Source organism: Geospiza fortis, unplaced genomic scaffold (assembly GCF_000277835.1).
Source record: "Geospiza fortis unplaced genomic scaffold, GeoFor_1.0 scaffold1081, whole genome shotgun sequence".
Lineage (NCBI taxonomy): Eukaryota > Metazoa > Chordata > Aves > Passeriformes > Thraupidae > Geospiza > Geospiza fortis.
Window position 1 is genome coordinate 827,762 of NW_005054503.1, and position 7,692 is coordinate 835,453.

The 7,692-nt window shown below is 39.7% G+C and overlaps 1 protein-coding gene across 1 annotated transcript in view; it reads right to left on the bottom strand.

Moving 5' to 3' along the window:
- PLCG2 (phospholipase C gamma 2) overlaps positions 1–6,778 on the bottom strand; it is a 60,087-nt gene extending 53,309 nt beyond the window's left edge. The window contains exons 1-3 of the mRNA XM_031063410.1: positions 6,602–6,778; positions 6,395–6,488; positions 2,185–2,354 (exon numbers count right to left, since the gene is read on the bottom strand). The gene's annotated coding sequence lies outside the window, so the exon portion shown is untranslated. The remainder of the gene's footprint in view (positions 1–2,184; positions 2,355–6,394; positions 6,489–6,601) is intronic.
- Between the last annotated feature and the right edge of the window lie 914 nt (positions 6,779–7,692).

Here is a 7,692-nt window from a genome sequence, read left to right on the forward strand (position 1 = left end):
CCCTGTCCCCGCAGGGCTCCGTGCCCACAGCCGCCCCTGAGGCGCGGTGTCCCCCTGCCAGGGCAGGCTGTCCCGCCGCTCGGAGCCGATGTTCTGCCCGTCTGAGGAGGGTGGTTGAGCCTTAGGAAAAGGCTGTACGGCTTCACTGTCGCTGGAATTATCTTGTCAAGTTTTGACTCCAAGTGATCCGCTATAGTTGTATCACATGTCAGTTTCAGAGGGGCAATGCTGAAAGGATTTCCCAGATTGGGATTCAGAAGAATAGTGGTAGGATGATATCCTGCTTGCAGGTCAAGCCCTGGTACAGCCATTCAACTCGATGTATTGGTCTTGCCCCAGACCAACTTGATAAATCTGGGGAAAATTCCTACACCCATAGGCAGGATGACAAGCTTATCACAGGGAACAAGTCATGCCAGTTCAGCAGACAGCAAAACAAATGCCCAGAAAAAAATAGGGATGCCACAGCATTTCCAGGGAAGATCTTGGCCATTTCTGCAAGGGCTGTGCCATGTCACAATGACAGGTCCTGTATTCCAAATGCTGGTTCCCAAATGCTGTTATAATAGAGTTTGTTTCATGTAGATAATTCTCCATCTCCCCTCCTTTCAATACTGGTGGCTGGCACAAGGAAGTGAAAAGCACAGGTCTTTTAACAGACTAATCTACTCTATTGAGAGGGAAAATAGTTTTCCATAATTTCAGTCAGCATTATAAATAATTGAACAGTAACAAACATTAATTGATACTTTCACCCTATACGTGTAGAAACTAATGAAACAAAATGATACCTGCAATGGTGTTCTGCACCAAATGCCCCCAAAAATACTCCCTAGCTACACAAAAGGAGAAGAAAACATCAATTGTGTCCAGCTCTTCTGTAGGAGCAGTTTGGGAAATCTTCCCAAAAGCAAACTAACAAGCCTTTATCACGCTCAAAAGTACCAAAGGGTTTCAAATAAATATGACCTATCAGAAAAGAACTGAAGAACACATTCAAAATATACCACCACAAAAGGAAGAAAAGCCTGAAAGCCAATACCTGGGAAAGGTGTGGTTCATTTTAAATGCAAAACAAAAAGATGATCATTGCAATCTTAGCACTGTTTGCTATTCTGTGAAGACTTGTCACATTTTTCCAGAAGTGTAACCTGGGAAAAGTTTCTCTCTTTATAAAGTGTGACTCCATTACAAATTTACAGAACAACATCTAACAGGAGCCATGGTAGTAAATTAATAAGAATAGCAGAATAATTATTAATCACACCATGGTGTCTCTAAAAATACATTATTTTTAGTCTTCTTATCTTTAAAGTCTTCAATGTTTCGTATTGAAGCTGCCTTTGAAATTATGTGAACAGTGGCAAAAAGCAGGAACCAAGCAGCCAATTTCCTCAGCTGCAGATGCTAATACCCAAACATCCATTCACACCTCAGAGAGCTGAAGGGTGCAGGTGATCCTGGGCATTTTACAAGCAGGAGAAGGCAGTATTCACTTAATGTCAGATCCAGGAATCATCCAAGAGCGTGAATCCAAGTTCCAGCTAATACCAGCCCCAGCAGCTCCTCCTGGTTCTGCTTCAATTGGCCAGGTACCAACAGTCTCCTCACCAGTCGTATGGCACAGCTTCAGCACAGGAACCACCCTTGAACAACCCAGAAGCCACACAGGCACACAGAGCTGCTCATCTTGATGGTATTTAGAGCTGTGCTGCAGTAGTTAAAACACTGCTGCAAAGGAAAACTTTGGTCTGGACATACTTGTGGTTGTGCCTCATTGGTGTTTTGGAAGGACAAATAGAACCTACCCATTCCCAACATTTCTTGCATGACCTTAGAATTACCTGATAAAATGCTCTTAAAGCTGAAGAGTCGCTATATAGCCAGAGAAAATATGTATCTTGAAGAGAGTCATAGCTGCAGTGGGGATCATAACAGTGAATCCTGAAAATTGCTGGATGTAACAAAATCTCAGATGGAGTAAGCAATCCCTAAAACCAAACCAATAAAAGAATAACTCTTAGAAACACCAGCTGTTACTCAGCACATTCACTAGAGCTGAAATAAGAGTACTCAGACTTCCTCACAATCCCAACAGATTTGAGTTATTATCAGAATCAGCAGCTCTGCCATCCAACAACCAAACCTCAAAAGTGAGAACTTACTGGCAGACAACATAACTACCTGTAAGGATTATGGATTTCATAGTCACAGATGACCACCAGGTGACATCTTCAGTCCTTTTTTGTAAAAAGAAAAAAGCCTGTAGAGCTTTTTTCTCTGAGAAAAATATATGCTGAGGACAAGTGTGGGAAAATTAGGTCTCTGAGTTGAAGAATCTGCCCCTGCAAAGCCTGTGTGTTTAAAAAGAAGAAGGTTAACAACTAGAATAAAATCTTCCTTCATTATTTTTTCTTTTCAGTTTAACTTCCTTCTTAAAAATTTTAAAGACCCCTTGAATTGTTAAAATATCACAATTTATAGTATAAGATCTGAAAAGCATTTTTTCAGCTAGAGTATAGTTTTACATTTTGGTCATAAATCCCTCAGAAAAGGAATTTATAGCGTTCATGCTGACACTCTCTTAATTACAGCATTGAAAAGTTCAACCCTGTCTTATATTTGGTAATGAAGTGTTGATTGCTTAGCCTGAAGAATAAAGCAAGGCATGAAAGAGAAGCACAGGACTGGCTAGGCAGCCTCATGGATATGATAAATAATGGTCACAAAACTGGTGCCACTTCCTCACAGGAGATACAGAGAAAAAACAGCTTTTGTGCAGAAGACAGAAGTTGAAAACCTTTACCCCATCAATTTTAAGAAATGTTAAAGAGTGATTAGGCAGGAGGAACAAATATTTTAGAGACTGTCACAGACATTTTGTAGCCAAAGGATTTACTAACCACCACAGCCTCTGCACTCCTTAGCAGGATGTATGTTAGCTCAGCTAGATTTTCTGGTTAGAGCTGCAAAACTACAACCAGATGTTTCATAAAGGAAATTTAATTTTCAAGGTTTGCCTTTATGAAGATTTCATCTGCAGGACTCAAGCTGATTTTAAACCTGTCAAGAGAACTCACATATTCAGAGTTGAGGCAGCAACAACTGCTGCAGCCCAGAGGGAACAGGGGAAAGATGTCCCTTCCTGTGACTGTTGTCACTGGCAGAGCAGTCCTGTGCCACCCCAGCTCCTCATAGCAATAGCTTCAGCTACTCTGGGAAGCCTTGATCATCTTTAGTGGCTCAAAGGGCCTTTGTAGCATGAAACTGACCTTTGAGAGCAATGTCCAGCTGTAGCAGTACAATTCAAGTAGTGAATTTTACAGATCTACCTTCAACACCATCACAGAGTGTGACAGGTCCAACACTCCCAGCACATTTTCTCAGCATAACAGAGCTCAGGCTCCTTGAAGAGAATCTCTTGTAAAAAGTGTTCTAGTGTGTACTTGGCTCAATTCTTATCAGAGTTGCATTTTAATCTTGGTAAATTATTGTCACTTACTCATAATATTTAAAGTAAATATTGACTTAAAGTAAACTACTAAGGTCACTAGCAGGAAAGCTGACATGAAGGAAGGGTGGTTGTACTTTTAAGTGGCTGGCTTGGTGCATGCTGAAATGTTTGAGTCCTCAAAAGCTGAGCTACTCCTCAGTTCAGTCACCCCGTCTCTTGTTATTTGCAAGATCTGCATTTAAAAAATCTTTTGTGGAGTTACTGCCCACTGGCCTCATACACAAAATACAGTGCTGTCCCTTACAATTTCTGCAACAATTTGCATTTGTAGATGTCAAAACAATTTTTACAAAAATAATGGAAATCATTATATCACATTTTCAAAGGCATCAGGCCCAGAGGGTGAGGAGGTTTGCCAAAGATCTCGCAGCAGTTACAGGCCTTGGGCAGAACATTGCTTCCAGGTTTTATCCTAATGTCCTGACTTTGGAATGGCATTTCCTCATAGCAAAGCTCATTGTGCCAGAAGAAACCTTTTCATTTATCAGAATTATACTTTCAAAATTTCAGTCAAGTGAAAACTCTGCTGTGTGGTTTGGGATGCTCAATAAAAAACTTTTAAAAAATACATGTGAAAATATTTGAAATAAATGTCAAAGTGCACTTTTTTAGACACACGCTAACAAGTTATTTACTCAGCATCTTGAGCCAGTTTTGACCACAGAAAACACCAGTATGTTTAGAGGGTCTGCAATCCCACCTTCAGATGAAGAGTTAAATATTACAGTCACTACATCCACAGTGATAAAATGCTAGCAGCTCATTACCATTACTATCAACAGCGAGTTGATACCGATGTTACGAGGCCTCAGCAAAAAAGGAAAACTGCAGAAGACTCTGCAGGGAACCAGAGAAAATTTTCTCCTGTGCTTTTTAAGCCAATTACATTAAAATATTTCATAAAAATAATGTGCTTTTAAGGACTGGAAATAAAACAGCATTTGACAATAGTTTTGAATTAAGCGAGTTGTAACTCAGCAAGAAACAGTCCAGTTCTCCCTTCCTAGGTAACTTTCAGCCTTTCATTTCTTTCCCACTGTAGAGTAGCACCACGGGTGAGTTGAGGAGAGAAAAGGCTCTGTTACCATCTGCTTCAGCCTCCTGCTCTCACTCATTATCCCTGTGAGCCTGGAGAGGTTTAGGAAAGGGATCTTCAGGCAGGCTGGGCACAAGGAGCAGGGCTGAGCTCAGCCTTCAGCCACTGCTCTGAGCTCATCCCAGGGAGGATTCAGTGTGAGCAGAACACCACCCAGGCTTCTCTCCATGGTCATTTTCCTTTTTCCTCCTATTCTGCTGAACTCCTCTTAACATTGATCTTGCTACTGCTGGTGGAAGCTTTTCTGGGATCATAAAACAGAGATAGGCCAGGTCTTTCTCTACTTTCTACATGGCTGATTGCAGGGATTTATTATTGTGCAAGGCCTTCCCTCAGGGCACACAGGAAGGGAGGAGAAGTTCCTTACATGTGTGCTCGCTGATGCATAGATCAGCTTTAATCTGACACATGCTACATCAGAAAAGTTTAGAAAAGCCCTCTAGTTAATCAAAGCACAAGAATTCTCTGGGGATGGTGAGAGCAGACTGGTCCTAATGCAGATAAGCATGTAGTCATGTAAAACTATGTGTCAAAATGTCCCTAAAATCAAAATATGATTGGAAAATTAATGATATCCTTGAGTGATAATTTCTGAACAGGGATAGAATGAGAGAGGCTCTACAGGGATACGCCTTCCAGATGCCTGTGCCTTGGAAAAGCCTCCATCTGGTTATATCTCCAGGATCAGCACATTTGTATAGAATGCAAATCACTCCTGCAACTGCTATCTTTCTGCACTGTAGTCATAACTGAGTGAGTCATGTTAAAGGGTCAAAACCTTCTGTTCCACTTTTTGTGATAAGCATCTTTTCAACATGCAGTGTTAGAGATCCTGTGTGCCAACAGATCAAGGTGGGAGCTGGTATGGGGTGATCTACAATCATGATTTTTGCTAAGAGACTTCTGAGTATCCTGGGGAGCAAATTTACCTTTGTAGCTTCAGAAGAGCCTCAGTTTAGAAGAGAAAAGGACCATTTTTCAGAAATGCAGGCAGATACCAACAACCCCATATGGCTCCTGATCTCAAATACATATGTGTGTGTGGGTGTATAAAAATGAATATAGGTAGAATCTTACTATTTCACTTATTATATTAAAAAATAATCCTTTCACGTCTCCAAACAGATTATATTTGTGCAAAATTCAGAAACTACACAATATGTTTGTAAACACTAGTTACAACACCTCTCGATTGCTAACATTTGACTGAAAATCTGAACTGAGAAGCTCTCTGAGATGCTTTAAAAATAGACACAAGATTTGAATTCTACAGAGAAAAAACAACAAAAACAACCAACTTTCTTTCCATGGAAAATTTCTAACATGCTCTTCATTTAATAGGAGACAATGTCTAGAATAAAGAACCTAGCAAAGTGAATTTAAAAGTGCTTATTTGGCCTGATCTTCAATTAAAAATACCTTGGTTAACTTCAGCTGAGCATCCAGGACTTGTGCGTTCTTGTAATGATTGTAAAAATGTCACACACACATACAAAAATTGTTTCCTCTTTTCTCCTTAGACTGGACTAGTAATTTTCAATTACCACCCTCTCTCTTTTAAATTTCCTTCATGATTAAGAAAGTCCTTTTATCCTAGAACTAAGCTACAGAATATTTTACAGGAGAGAAGACAAAGGCTGGAACACTGAAGGGGCTGCCAGGTAATTTAAACCCAACTGTGTTCCCTCCAGAACCTTTCTGCCACACATGGGGAATTATTTAACCCCATTTTTGCAAAGGATAACTGCCCTGCTGAGCCTCAAAGGCAGCAATACAGAGTTTACCTTTAATCCCGTGCAGAATAATGAGTGATACACTGCTGAGATTAGTGAGGCAGTGTCAAACGGAGGTTTCTTCCTCTTTGTAGTCTGACTCCACCTGGGTAAAAGCACACTGTTAAGACCCCTTAAGCATACAAAATCGCTAATCAAGTTTTCAACAGCCTGGGCCTTTTAGCTATTTTAAAATTTAAAAGAAAAAAAAGTTGTCACCTTTGATGACACACACTTCTTTGCAAGGACAGGTTTTGTTATGGCTGCTACTAGCAGGGGAAAAAAATAAAAGCAAAAAAAGAAGTTCTAAGAATAAAGTGTAACACTAATTCTGAACTATGTCCCTCCCAGCCAGCAGGACTCTCCCCTCTTACAGCCCCTGCATGGGCTGAGCCCTTTTCACACTCACTTGCATCATGCATTAATAGCCTGGCAATGTGTTAACGATGCCCCCACCTGAGATCAGCAATTCTAACAGTTTCTGATTGTCTTGGGCAAATTTCAAATTATTTGCCTTCTGGTTTCTAACCTTTTGGGATGCCCCTTCTTTCTAAGTTTTTTCTGCATCCAAGGGGTTTATAAATTACTTTTTTTACAAACAAACACTAAAAAAAGAGTCTCAGCAACTCTGCTCATTGAGCTTTTAGGAAAATGTCAAATATCTTTAATCCTTAGGAAAAAAGAATCAAAACCCTGAGAATTGAAAAAATTCACATCTGTTTCGAGATGTGCATTTATAATGTATATGCAAATAATCAGCTTGTGTTTACCCACGTGCTGTCAGGAGAAAATGGTTTAAGCATGGAAACTAGGATTTAAAAGCTAGACCAGAAAACAACTCCTGGTTTGTTACCCTGGAAGGAAATAGATTAGGAGAAGGTTCACTTTGTTAACAACTGATAATTGGCACTCATTTTTTTATTTTAAAAATAGTGAATGCATTGAAGCTGAATAATACCAGTTTTCAATTGATTTATATGCAAATAATAATCACAATTTATAATTTGATCTGTAGATAAATCTATTTAGAAATGAATACGATTTTGACAGATTGAAATACAATACAAATATTTATATCAAAGCAGAGTTTGAATATGGCAAAACAGAGTTTTATTTTTTGAGACATTTTATGAAAACAAAACATGACACTCTTTGACGAAAAATAAAATACAGAAAACTAAAAATAAAAAGCCATGCAGAAATATAACTGGAGAAGAGGCTCCTTATAGGACCTCTAAGGAAGAGAAAGAAAATCCTGCTCCCAGTGCATGCCAGTCAGCAGTTTTCCCCTGGTCTGGCAGCACAGATGG